A 15,152-nucleotide genomic window follows, 5' to 3' on the forward strand; every position below is an offset into this window, starting at 1 on the left:
TCCCGCCAGTTGACTCGCTCCTGGAGACCGAAGTCCAGAACATTGTGGCCTTCCTTGAAGCTAGGGCCAACGTCCAGGAGTACGCCAACAACGGCGCAAGACGCCGCCGTCGCCGTCGGTCAGTGGCCCGACGACACACAGAGCACGGCAGAGGAGCCGCTTCCCACCGCAAGACGCCCCCGCCGCCGCCGCGTAATCTAAATTTGCCATGAAAAACGTTCGGATTGCCATGCTTAAAATCCGAACGTTTATCATTTCCGTTTATTTTAGATCGATCGTCGTATAATTTAAAGTTGGAGTCAGACTGAACGAAATCTATGGTTTGATCGATTGAATGTTCTGCTAGAGCCGTATCAAATTAAATATAAAACGTCATCAAGCCACATGTATTCCTTGTCATCCAACGACCTAGACTGCTTCAATGTCGAGCGCTCAACACGTTTAGCGTGCAGTTAATTTCATGCCAAAAATAGTGCTAATCACATAATAACACGCAAATAATATCCAACTTAATATCCGCATGCACTTAATATACTTCCAAATTAACGTGCATTGCACGTACACACTGACTAGTGCTGCTAGCACGTGAAACTGGTGCCGTAACTTATGAATGCGTCCAGATATGGTCAACGGCAACATCGCCCGCGAGTTCTTCGTGTATGCCCGTGCGTCTAAACGCAGAAGGGGAGGAGAGAGAGAGCACACATGGAACCCACCAGTAAGTGAAGGCGAATAGTACTAAAAATAATATTACATGTTATCAATTAAATAGGCTGTGGTAATATAAAAACATTATGTGAACAAAGGGAGGTACAACAAACATTGTTGTTCTACGTATGTTGCCTATTGACGTGCGGCTTGAAGGCCCTGGTCGCATGTTCGATCCTCGTCCTTTATTTTTTAATTTGTATATGGGTCCAAATTTGTTTCATGACATGTGGGCCCCTCGGTGTGTAGTTTGTAGCACTTTAATTTGTGGGTCCAAATTTGTTCCATTCCAAGTGGACTATCGGTGTGTAGTTTTGTAGCTTATTTATAATAATTAAAGAGAACAACAGAGTTTTTTGCAATAATACCATGGTGCGACGTTGAAGCCGAGAAAGGACGTGCGAGAGAGCGATGACCGAGCCAGAGGGAAATCAACTAGGGGAGTTGCGGGGGTTGCAACGGTGTTTCGAGTAGTTGTGGGCCGAATGCTACGAAAATATAATCTAAACCGACCGGAATAAATGCCTACACAAATTAATCCAAGGTTGGAGTGCCCCTCGCAATGTAAATAGCTCCGGCTTTGCGAGGGATGGAGAGGTAGCTTCAATGTGTGGAAGATACGGCGTGAGAAAGCGAGGTCAATCGAGAGACATATAGATAGAGAGACAAAGTGAGTGTGGTCCGACATTCATGGAACAAATATATATGCTCTGGAGAGATATTGTCCGATTGAGCTTTTGGCAAGGGTGAGGGCTGTAAGATAGAGCTTGAGAGATGATCCAGTCACAGACGTGTAGATATATTTTGTGCGTGGGAGGAAGCAAGGTCGATCGATCACATAGGGTCGTCGTGCGATCGAAAGAGTGAGACGGGTTGGAGAGAGTGACCTAGATAGACAATGTGCGTGAGAGAGTATACAATGTGAATAAGTCGAATTGGGCTCAAACATGGTGATATATCGTTTTTGTCCGAGAAAGAGCGAGGTCAATCGAGACATACAAAGAGAGAGAGAGAGAGAGAGGAGAGAGAGAGAGAGAGAGAGAGAGAGCGAGCGTGGCCCGCCATGAGGTCGAAAGAGTGGGGGCGGCTTCGATGGACTGACCTAGATAGACAATCTGTGTGAGAGAGTATAGAGTGTGTCGATCGAGGCCCGAACAGGGAGATATATCATTTGTGTGTGAAAGAAAACGAGGTTAAACGAGACTCAGATAAAGAGAGCGAGATTGAGCGAGTGTGGCCCGCCGTGCGGAAGAAAGAGTGAGACAGTCTCGAGGGAGTGACCTAGATAGACAACGTGCGTGCGTGCGCACGAGAGGTTGGGGGGCTAGATAGGCAATGCATGTATTTAGCGCGAGAGGGTGAGAGGGAGAGGGAGAGAGAGAGAGCTCGGCATGGGGTGCAATGGCGGGTGTGTGAGGTAAATACATTTCGTAACAGAGTGGAAAAAGGGGGTTGTGTAGTTGAGAGAGTTAGAGATCGAAACATGGAGAGAAAGAATGGATGTGTGTTGGAAACCGATAGCTTCCTAAGGTGGTTAGGAGAGGAAGATTGACCGATACAGGAAGTATGTAGCGTGTGTGCGGGGGGGGGGGGGCTAAAAACAACATTTGAATGTAGATAGTACGAGACTTAATATCGATGTTTCAATTCGGTGTACATTGTAAGATTTGAACTGAGGACCATGCATATGGGTAATTATTTCGAATTCGTGCCATACTAGGTTTCGAAAAGTTGACATTGACTTGATATGTTGTGCTATTTTGTAGGTCATATGTTTGAATCCATCCAAAAGTTTTCTCACTACCATGGTGTTCATCATATACATATGAATTTGTATTAAAAAAGTAGCGTGGATACATTGAAATGCGAAATCCACGTTAGAATTGGAGATCGCTATGTGACACACACTCTAATTCAAATAACTAATTATGTGACACACACTCTAATCCACGTTAGCATCTATACCGTTTCAATTTTTTTTTCAAATAACTCCTCATTAATTAATTTATAGTATCTCGTTTCGAATGACTAATTATTGCAAGGAAAACACAGGCATGGTAATACATACAGATTCATTTGCAAATGAAAGAAGATTTGTTTGCATTCTCAAATGTAGGCGCACCAGGGTCGTGTCGTGGTGGTCGCATGTGTCGGACGGACGCGTAGCACCCAGCCACCCACCCCCTCCCTCACTCCCCCCTCCCCCCCCCAAAATGACGACGACAAAATAAGTTCGCGCTTCCACATTTCGGATTGAAATATCTGGCGGCCCCAATTCCAGCCATGCAAAATCTCCCTTCTCCACCGTCCCCTTCCGCGCCCAGATTGCTCAAATCTCTAATTCGCCGCCAACCCAAGCAAAGTTCGAGTCGCCCCTCGTCTCGTCTCTTTCCCCACCTCTGTGCCAGACGACGACGAAGAAGACGACGGTTGCGCTTCACCACCGCACCGGAGCTACCTCATCTACGCCCTCGTCCACCGCACCGGGTGGTCCACCGACAACGTCAGCCGCCGCAACCGACGTGCCTCACGGACATCGACTTCCACCGCATCAGGTGCGCTTCGCCGACGTTGTCTCCCAGCTCACCGGGGCTACTTCACCGAGCACATTGTCGCACGTCCGCCCCCCGAGGCCGCTGGGGCTTCACCAACGGTCTCGTCCACCGCATCGTAGCACTCCGCTGCCACTCAAGATATGCATCCGTGCGCGGCCAGCCAACGCCAGCGCATCACCCTCAACGGCTCTGAAGTGACCCGCACTCTAGCTAGGCGAGCATGCCCAAACGCCGGCCCGAACTAGGTATCCACACATCACTCCCTTGTGCACTGTTCCGACAATGTTTGGATATCCTTTCACTGCTCTCTTAGCTTACACGCCTATCCAATTCTGACTTTAACTCTTATTTCTTCTGGAGATATCATCTGAAACAAGCAAATCCGTGCGCGGACAGGTGTCGGACGGACGCGTAGCACCCAGCCACCCACCCCCTCCCTCACTCCCCCCTCCCCCCCCCCAAAAAAAGGATGACGACAAAATAAGTTCGCGCTTCCATGTTTCGGATTGAAATATCTGGCGGCCCCAATTCCAGCCATGCAAAATCTCCCTTCTCCACCGTCCCCTTCCGCGCCCAGATTGCTCAAATTCCTAATTCGCCGCCAACCCAAGCAAAGTTTGAATCGCCCCTCGTCTCGTCTCTTTCCCCACCTCTGTGCCAGACGACGATGAAGACGACGGTCGCGCTTCACCACCGCACCGGAGCTACCTCATCTACACCCTCGTCCACCACACCGGGTGGTCCACCGACAACGTCGGCCGCCACAACCGACGTGCCTCACAGACACCGACTTCCACCGCATCAAGTGCGCTTCACCGACGCCGTCTCCCAGCTCACTGGGGCTACTTCACCGAGCACATCGTCGCACCTCCGCCCCCCGTGGCCGCTGGGGCTTCACCAACGGTCTCGTCCACCGCATCGTAGCGCTCCGCTGCCACTCAAGATCTGCATCCGTGCGCGGCCAGCCAACGCCAGCGCATCACCCTCAACGGCTCTGAAGTGACACGCACTCTAGTTAGGCGAGCATGCCCAAACGCCGGCCCGAACTAGGTAGCCACACATCACTCCCTTGTGCACTGTTCCGACGATGTTTGGATATCCTTTCACTGCTCTCTTAGCTTACACGCCTATCCAACTCTGACTTTAAATCTTATTTCTTCTGGAGATATCATCTGAAACAAGCAAATCCATTTTTTAGTGAAGCATGACAGCGCTACGGGATCTGGTACACATCCTGCACACCCGTATAACCTTGTAAGTATCTGTCCTCCGGTACAACAACAAGGTCGATTCCTCTTATTTGATCAGCCATTCGCCGTGTCAAAAATGCAGAGGGGGATGCAAGGAGCACAAGGCCTGCACATCCAAGCAAGTGGTAACATGGACTTGTACATGGAACATCCCAAACGCAAGCAGAGCTGCAGTGAGCCTGTACAACGAGCTAGCGTAAGTCCCTGCATTTCATTTAATGCGTACTGGCATTCATGTATGATTTGTGTGCAGTGGCGGATCCACGAATTCAAGTTACCATGGGCGAACATTTAACTTAAAAAATACGAAGGCACTTGCACTCCGAAAATCAACATAACTTGAGAAATGTGAAGCTACATGCACTTTGAAAACCAGCTAATGATCCAAAGTAGTTCAGATTATAAACACTAAATGATGCAAGCACCAAAAAACACAAAATGCAACATGGTGTAGAAGGACTACAAACATGGTCTGTACCTGCTTGAATTATTCGTTCTCTCGCTGAAAATATCGAAGTGTAATCGCACCTATAACAAGTGCGCAAACTGCATATCAATATATCTATCCTGCACAAGTATGCCAATAGTTTCAAACAACAGATTAGAAAAGTATTTATGCTACGTTGTCATGATACAGGGACTTTCTGGTAGATGGCCTCGACGTTTCCTCAAGCCATGAAAATGCACTATAATTTGCTTGTCATCAATGCCTGCAAATCTCTATGTCTCTCTCAACATAGCAGATCATCATTGGACAGTAAATCCTTCAATGGGAGCTTGCAAAATGCTTGCATTAGATGCCTCATTAGACACTATATGTTCATCACCAGGAGCATGTAAAATGTTTGCATCAAATCCTTCATTAGCAGTCTGTTCATTAGACACTTCAGGCTCAAGAACAACATGAGCTTGGATGTTTGCACCGGAAACTTGATTACATCAGATTCAGTTAGTTCAGTATTGATTGGGGGAGTTCTAAAATAAGTAGATATTGGTTTCATTTTCTCATAGATTCCCTACATACAAGCAGTTTTACAACACCGTCAGGTTTAACTATTGGCCAGAAATTGAAGAGTTGAATTAGATATAATCAGGGATGTGATGTACCTGCTCATTGTGCATGCTACTCTTGCAAGTTGCGACTGTCCGTTTGCGCAAGCTCAATGCCATGCCCGTGCTACCGCCGCTGCCTCCCACGCAGGCTACACCCAGGGTTGGATCTTCATCTTCTTGTCCTTCCGTTCGCTTGAAGCCCGGCGACCGCCCTCCAACGAGGGTGCGAGGAAGTGCTGTGTCGGTCTGTCCAGCGGCGGCTAGGTTAGGAGCGAACCAGACTGGAGGCTGGAGCGGATGAATTGGGATTTTTCCTGCTGTCGATCGATATGGGAGGCGCTCGTTTGGGCCGCGAGCCTGCTATAGGGCCTGCCTTGCACTTATGTTATTGGCCTATCCAAATTGAAACATTTTTCTTCATTTTTTACATTGCCTGCTCGTGCGTTGGGACGAACAAAACTAGCCTGGGCCAACCTGGACGACTCAAACTAGGTGCACACTTTCGAGCCACCCGAGGCGGCCGCCCATACCAGCCCCTATGGTGGCGTCGCCCCTTTTTGCGTGTATGATAGGGGTAGTGAAAAATATTCCAGTGGCGCTTTTGATTTACCCATAGAATGGTTGAATTGCTTGTTTCTATGAACTGAGTTCGCCAATAATGTGAAGGATGCCAGTCTTTTCATCCTATTGTAGATTGCTTAGATCTCGATATGCCAAAAGTAATCGCATGAAATATACAGTAAAAGCCAGTGTGATGTGTGTGGCTACAACTAGTCTGACTACACGTCCTCATATAACATATCAAGGATGCACCATCTTACCAGATTAACCATTCGACTTACCAATGCAGTGTGGGAAGAAAGAAGTATCGGGACTGCGTATCCAAGCAATTAATCCTATTATAGACTGCACCTATCTATGTGTTTGATACTTACTGTTAAGAATTACCTGTTTGCCTGAACTTAAATAGCTACTTGTTTGTTTAACTACTTTGCTGCTGCAACAATGGGTTACAATGATGTTAATAACTACTTTTCAGCATCGAATTGAAACTCTTTAATTCCTTGTTTGTTTAACTGGTTTGCTGTTATAACTCCCAGTTGAGATGTTTTGCTAACTTCAACTTTTCTAAATCCAATCGGAACTTTAATGGCAAAACAGGTTAGCCCAAGATCAAAGAGCGAGGTCCCCATGGACGTTGTATCATCCCACAGCAGTGGCACCGGCCCAATCGTGCATTATGAATTGCTGATGCTCTAGAGGTTAACTAGTGGTAGAAAGAGATTCTACTTGTGCACTTAGAGATGAAGTTCACATGTTGAGGAAGCAAACAGCACAATCAGTAGTAGTATTCAAGACAACCATTAAATATTTGGTGGATTTCAAAATGAAGCAAGATGAGACTGATCACATTGTTAAGGTCCTGAAGGAAAAAAGGAAATTAAATTCTCACTTGGTAAATCATAGGTGAAATGTTCTTTCCATCGGTGATTAACCTTTGTGTTGTTTGTTCATGTAATCAATCAAACAATTTGTTTTAGAGATCATGTAATAACTGTTTTTTGTTTTTTTTGGTTTTTTTGTTTTTTGGTTTGTAATTTTATTTGAGCACAAGTCTGTATTAATTGATAAGACTCGGAGACTTTTCATTTTGATTGATGTGCCAGACCTACAAATATGCCAATCGGGCTGAATGTGCATTTAGCAATAATAGTAGTATCGATGGACCATAAGTGGCACGCATCGGAAAGGGCCAAGATGTTGTAGTAGCTTGGCTAAAAAAAGGATGCTGTTGTAGCAAACAAAAGTACAGCGGCCTAGCTTATGTATGTTATTTGATATTATTGATCCATATACTCTATAAGTGTTTATATGTCTGTTAGTTATGTACATTCTTGGTTGATTCACTCGGTATTTGAATCTTGATACATCGCTTGTGTACATATCTAAATGGGAGTACACATTATGCTGAGTGTGACATTTGAGTTGGACATGAAGTGTTCCAAATATTCGAATTCACCTTCAACTGGATTCTAGCTTCTGAATTTGAGTATCGGCATTTGTAAACCATATTCATATATGACAGTGGAATACATCTTTGTCCTCCTTTTGAAGATATATAAAAACACATAGAATGATTTATAAAGATTCGTATAGGAATACAAAATGGATTCCAATTTAGTTGCCAGGGTAAACGTGGATGCTTATTGTCCCAAAATTTGAAACAAGCGGAAAAATGTCCACTCCCACATCGGCTGCCCGAAGCCAAGTGTTTGGGAGATGGAAATTACTGTCTACCCATTACACGGACAATCCATCCGCCCGATTTCCACTGCTCTAAATAGGGGTAGGATAGTAACTTCAATAAGACGTGACACGACCGCCTCTGAGCCCATTCCGACACGGTGGGCGCCAAACATGGGCGGCAAAACACATTTGATTCAAGCTCGTCCGAAAGACCTCTATTTCTCCCTCCATTTCCCCATTCATACATGGTGGGCGGCAAAACAAACTCGACTCGGCCGAAACCGATGTAGGCAAATATTTTCAATAGGGGAAGGTTTGTAACTTCACTCAGACGTGACACAACCGCCCTACCTGTTAGCCCGTTCATACACCGTGGGCGCCAACCATGGGCGCCAACCACCCTCTCCTCGCCCGAAATCGCTTTGGGCAAATATTGGCGAGATGCGAGATTACCGTCGTATCCCCAACCGACGAGACGACCAAATTTTAAACGGGGGCTAAGTTTGTAACTTTCCCATATTTCAGACAGGCGCGTCCCAAAAACATGGTTCCCCGTACCTCTCCCTCCATTTTCCCATTCATACACCGTCCGCGCTAGAACACCATTCCCACACCAGCCTCCGTCCGCCACCCCATCCATCACCGCGTCCTCCACCACATCCATCGCCGCCGTCCTCCACCACATCCATCGCCACCGTCCTCCACCATGCCGGAGCGCCTACCAAGACCGCATCATCCACTGCTAGAGATGGACGTTTCTCATCCACGGCGACGGACCAAGAGCCTTGCATCACGTCCTCTCGCTTCATCGGCGTCGTCGTCCTCTTTGCCAGGGCACTCACACGACCTTCTCTTCCACCGCCACGGGACTTATCCCCCGATACACCCGTCTACCATCACAGATTTGCTTCAACGCCACCGACAGCCATCAAACCCCCGATGCCTACACGGTGCCGCAAGAGAGGTGGTACTTCATATCTCCTCAACTTTTTGATCTCAACCAGAAAATAGATCTTAACTTGGTTACTCTACTTTCTTTTCAGCTCTTAGAATTTAGTTCTTAGTTCGAAGCAAACAATGGCTGCTAAATATCATTTCTCCGGTTTCCCCCTTTTATGATCACTATACGATCAGAATACGTGCTTCATGTCATAATAGCACTGCTCGACCCATCAAGCTAAACAAGCTTAGTTGTTCAAATACGAATCTGATATTATTAAAACAGATTTGTTTAATTGGTCAGCTAAATGTTCCTAAATTAGTTTCGAAAATGCATGTTCGCTGCTCGGGTGTGTATCTCTACATGGTGCCCACCGTGGGCCGGCCCACCCTGGGATTTTGGGTCGTCCCAGGCCCCGATTCCCCTCTGTTCTGCTGCGCGCTTCCGATATCTACTCGCCCCCAGCCGCCTGCCTCGCCGGCGACTTGCCGTCCCCGGACGGCATGACTCTAGGAGGAGACGCCGGACTAACAGGAGGTCAGGAGCCGCTCGCCCAACAGCGTCACCGCTGCCCGGGCGCGCCGCCGTGCCTACCTTCCCAGTCTTCAACATTCAGCAGCCACTCCTCATCACCCATTTTCTAATTGATTCATTACTCATTAGGCAGGACTGTCATTAGGGTTTCTTGTGTGCTCTGTGCTACCTACACTTAATGGTTCAGATGTATTTCGGTAATCTTTAGTACCTGTAAAGTTCACAGGGTTTTCAAAATTCCGGCCCTAGGAACAGACACTTGTCCTTTTGGATTGTTGGTCGTAGTGATATTGACCCAGATTACTACTGCAAGCCAGGTTTGTTGAAAATTTTACTTGTCTTTCTTACTCATTTGATATAATATCCAATTATTCACGTCGATTAGTTGCAAACAATAAGTGCTAGACAAACTTCTTGATTCAGATTTTGGACGGTCTCTTACTGCAGTTACAATTCTGCATACTTGTCCTAGTGAGCTCACAAGTAAATGATTGATTCACTACATCTATGCTTGCCTTGTCATATTTGTTGTCAATATTCTTTTAGGGTGGACCACCCTGTTTCTAAATACTGCAACCATAGACATGAGTGAATAGTATTTCTCTATGTGATCTCTTCCATCATGTGTGGGCAACGAACACTGCATTGTATAGAAAGAAAGTGTGATTTCCAGCTTTTACATAGGCTTCGATCCTTTACATGGAATACAATCTGCCTACTTGCTTTGTGTCGCACTACCAACACTCCACCCTTGAAGCTAAACATTATGCCACTCATAATTCCTTAGTTTATTTGTTCAAATACGAATTTCATATAATTCTAATGTTCCTACTTCAGTTTTGAAATGTGTGTCTGCCTGTTATAGAGACATAAGGGGTTTGTATTTCTGTGTGTGGTCTGGTCGGCACGGTTGGGGGTGAACTTTGCATATGCAGGGGTTTATAGGGAGACACTCTTCGAGTTGAATCCGCAATGCATTCCATAGATAATCTGACTACTTTTTATGTTTTCATGAATCTTAGATTCTGAACAGCATCATAATGATTATGAGCTTGCGCACATGAAAAGAATAAAGCAGAACAATGCCATGGCTGTCAAACTTGGCATTAAGGGACTGAAATCAAGTCCGGATGCAATGCAATGCAAACGCTCTCCACCTACAGATTCATGCTCAGAATATGATCATAACAGTGATTCTGAGCTAGAGGGAGACCTAAGTCAATGTAGCTCCATAGTGGAGGAGTCAGAGGAAGATGCCCTATCTTATTCACCCATCAAGGTGCTTGCTCTAACTTTCCAAGGTTATATTTGTCGCACATATCTTGCAACTGATGCTTTGCATTGCTTCTACTTTGTTGAACTGCCATTAGCCTAGTTTACACATCGTGTATGTGAATATGGCCTGCCTATCCATTTTCAGTACATATTCCAACTGTCATCATACCATATTTATCCATTCAAATGTTGTTCTTGTGTATCAGACGTTCAAAAGGAAGAGGGTGATTGCTGATCGTGGAGGAGCACAAGCAAAGTATTTGGAAAAGGTAGTGGCACCTGATAAATCAAATAGCCCATTAGGTGTAGTTGCAATATCACCTGACCCACAAAACACCCCAACTCTAGCAGACTCTAGCCCTACTACACTGGTCATTTCTGATGCCCCAACTCAGCAGACCCCAACTGCAGCGAACATTATGATTATGCCAGTTGACATAGCACCAGCTCTACGACGCAAAACCCCCATTCCAGCAAAGAGTACACCAAATCCAGTTGCCAAATCCCTTTTCGAACCAGAGAGAGCCCCAATTGCAGCAAATAGGACCCCTGTTCCATTTCTTCCCAGTTTAGAAGACAAAGCTTATATTGTTGTCAGGAACTTTGTGCGCATCTTTCCTTCATGGAAAGATTCTCCGCAACTTACGCGTAAGTAATGTACTAATGTTATTCATTGTCATTACTGCGTATGTTTCTGCTGACAGAAAACACAAGATTTCATTCTTTTAAATAGGCGAGGACCAAACTGGATTGTGAAGACGAGCAAGGGTTGATTGGGCTTTTCAAGCACTCGTTGATGAAGTATCGTTCCTACCAGAGGCAAGCGCACTTCGATGGCAAGCCTCTAAACGAAATTTCTGTAAAGTCCCCGGTGCTACATTTATCCGACGGTGACTGGAATAATATTGTTAGACATTGGTCTCGACTGCAGCGTAAGGTACTATCTATGATATCACATCACAATTTGAACTACATTTCTGCAGTTGCCTTAACGTCTCACTTGTACGAAAACTGTTAGCAGAAGAACATTCGTTCTCAGGGGACCACAGAATCTCGCAACTATACTGCACACAGCATTGCTCTTGTGAGTACCTCTTGCCCTGTATGACCATACTTACTTTCATTGCTGTTTGATTATGTAGCATCACTGCACATGTTAGCCTCGTTATCATCCATTTGGTGGACATTATAAGATCCGTATGGACTCTTACATAAATTTAGAATCAACCCAATGCTTTTGAAGAGGTTTAGCTGTGCTGTCCTCTTGTAAGGACTGAATGTCGTCTATGACTGTACTTACATTAACAGCTACTCCCTCCGTCCCATAATATAAGAACGTTTTGTACAGTACACCAGTGTTCAAAACACTCTTGTATTATGGGAAGAGGGATTGGTTCATTGTGTAGCATTCTGCATCTTATCTCCCTCGCCCACCATTTACTAAAACAGATCAGATCTATATTTAATCTTACCAAATAGTAGAATACACAGACAATGCCAGTGCAGAAGTGTAGCCCATTGCTCTTATCAGTACATTTTGTCCTGTAATGCTTGTACTTCCAGGGATTGGTAGTTGATTATGTGGCATCAATCTGCATCTTATCTTCATTATCCTCTATCCCTTTCAGTATTATCATATCTATAATTACTCTCTACAAAATGTAGAGTACAGGCAATGCTTATGAAGAAGATTCTGTGCTGAAATTCTTGAGTTATCCTTCCCTTGACATGGAGAAGGGCATTATAAAGCTGGTGTTAACTGTTAATGTAAGTCAGTCCTTCTAAAGCCTTTATCCTCAACTGCTGTTTAATTTGCTCATACTCCCTATCGTTTACTGCTGTTTAGTTTGCTGTTTCTACCAAAATGCATGTTCGCAAGAACCGTAAGTTCTAAGTTTTACTTGTAAAGCCAAATTCCTTATTCATACCATGCACATTACTCAATACTCCCTATATGCATGCTTGTTTTTGTGGATCTATAATCCAGTGTGTGGTGAAGCAGCCCACGTTTGCACCTTGTCATCTCCTGTTTTATCTTACTGATGTGGCTGATGATATGAACAACATGCCATGCACATTAACCAAAATAGATACAATGATTTTCTTTGCCCTTCATCTATGCTTGTTATGTTGACATGGTAATCCAGTAGTGTGGTGAAGCTCCCCGCATTATGAACAATGCCAAATTATGCTATTGATATTTTGAACTTACTCTTTATTTTCTAATTTGAAATTGGATGGAATTGACAGCAAAGTTATCATCTTTGTTTATACACGTGCAAAACCTGTCATCTCTCTGCTTTATTTCAGGGTGATATGCCTGATGGCCTGCACAAGTCTGCTGAAGGCTGTGGGACAAACCCAACATATATTGCAGCAAAGAAGGCAAAACATCTTGAAGATAGCGAGACAACCCCAAAGTCTTGTCTTGATGCAGTGTTCAAGTTACTTGAGACTAGCAGTCAGACAAGCTCATAGAATTCATTGTCTGAATCAGTTCAACTTCTTCAGTCCCAAGTTCTAGCAGAAAGGCATTCTGCAACTCAACTTTGACTTGAAGTCCTATCTCTAAGAAAGATTGCGGAGAACACCAAAGAGAACCTCATCGCTAAACAGCTACACCTGGAAGCTATGACCGACATGCTAGGCCAGTCTCACAGCCATGCTCAGCAGCTTGCCCAGTAGTTCCTGCGCAAGGCTAACCTTTCTTGAACTATCTTGGAAGTGGTCTTGGTTCAATATTATTTTGTTACGCTGCAATGGTGCCCAGTTTTTGTATTCTGCTTCTTTGTTGCGCTTTATGATCACTGGTGGCGAACTTCGATGCCCAGTGGATGTAATATACCATAAATCCTTTATTGTATAGTGTAGGTTTATTCTTAGTTACTATGCCGTAATTTCTTTATTGTATAGAGTAGGTTTGTTCTTAATTCCTACTAGTTACTGCCATCATTCGCTATATGAAAAAAATCAGATGTAGTCGACCGGGCTGAAACATTCGCCTCTAACGGGCCTAGTGTTTAGCGGGCCACAATTGGGCTGGCCTGCATCATTCTTGGGCCCGAATGATTGGGGCCTTCACACTTTGCGCGAGGCCCACAACTTACACCGGCCAATATTTTAGTTGGGCCTTTTGTGGACCCAGCGCTTAGTTTGGCCCAGGTAGCGTTGGGCCATTAACAGGCTGAATATTGTACTGGCCTGTTATGGCCCAGATGAAACCATGGGCCTTTAGCAGGCCGAAATGCATATTGGGCCTCAATTTTCACTAGTCGTCGACGGGCCTTCAGCAGGCTGAAATGTAAACCGGGCCTTTTTGGGCCCAGTTATATCACGGGCAGTTACCAGGCCGAAACATATCTCGGGCCTTAGTTGGCCCACTGATATCATGGGCCTTTAAGAGACCGAAAGCTTAGTACAGACATCAACGGGCCGAATTATGCGACATGCCCTTAACAGGCCCAAAGTCACGTTGGGCTTAACTGTTGCCACCTTTATCACGGGCCGTTAGTGGGCCCGATGTCCCGTCAGACCATATATGGCCCATGGGCAGCACGGGCCATTCCCAGGCCGAAAGTCACACCGGGCTGAAATGGGCCCATGTCTACATCGGGCCTCTAACAGGCCGAAAGTCACTGGGCTATAATTGGGCCCAAATATTCGGCAAACAATTAATAGGCCAGATCTAGCTTCGGGCCGTAAATGGGCCCAAATATTCGGCGAACAATTAACGGGCCAGATCTGGCTTCGGGCCGTAAATGGGCCTTTATTAGGCAGGTCGTTATTAGGCTGGCCCACTAGTACCTGAGTAAGTACTATGGGCCATTGACTGGGCCGGCCTTTTTAAGCTATCTGGGCCTCTGTTGGGCCGTGCCACGTGTCGACGTATCATAGGCACTTTGGGTCCAATGAGTGGATGACATCTGTCCCAACGGTGAGCCGACACGTGTTTCCTCCAGCCAATGATGGTTTTACACGTGGAAAACCCTCATTGGTCGGGGCTGTTAACGGGTTATCGGATCCAAAACCGGACCCGATAGCTCAACGGCGTTCCGTTACGGTGGATGCCACGTGTCGGTCACCCTTGACGAAAGCACTTCTGTGACGCGCGATTTATCGCCATGGAAGTGGACACTTCCGTGATGATAATTTTGGTAATGTCATGGAACACTTCTACGACAGCACAGGTATGACTATCTTAATTCTGTCATAAATTTGTCATGGATGTACATGCATGACAGAAAATGTGACCTACTGTGACAAACATGTATCATCACAGAAGTGTATTTTTTTGTAGTGATGGGAGTAACTGATAGAACACATCAATATATAGATGTAAGCAAAGTACAAAAATATAGAATTAAAAATAGATAATGTAACAAAGATTTGATGCAAATATATCGATAATGTAGCAACGGACGGTATATATTCACAAATTTAGGCCATGCCGACCGTGGTAGGTTGAGATTGAACATACCGAGCGCTCCCTGAAGTCATCTGGAATGGTGAGATAGAACTTCGTTTCTGACTGGCCACGACCACAGTTGCCCGATTTGTGCTCGCACTGTGGACACATGAATGAACACCCAC

Source organism: Triticum aestivum, chromosome 3D (genome assembly GCF_018294505.1).
Source record: "Triticum aestivum cultivar Chinese Spring chromosome 3D, IWGSC CS RefSeq v2.1, whole genome shotgun sequence".
Taxonomy (NCBI): Eukaryota; Viridiplantae; Streptophyta; class Magnoliopsida; order Poales; family Poaceae; genus Triticum; species Triticum aestivum.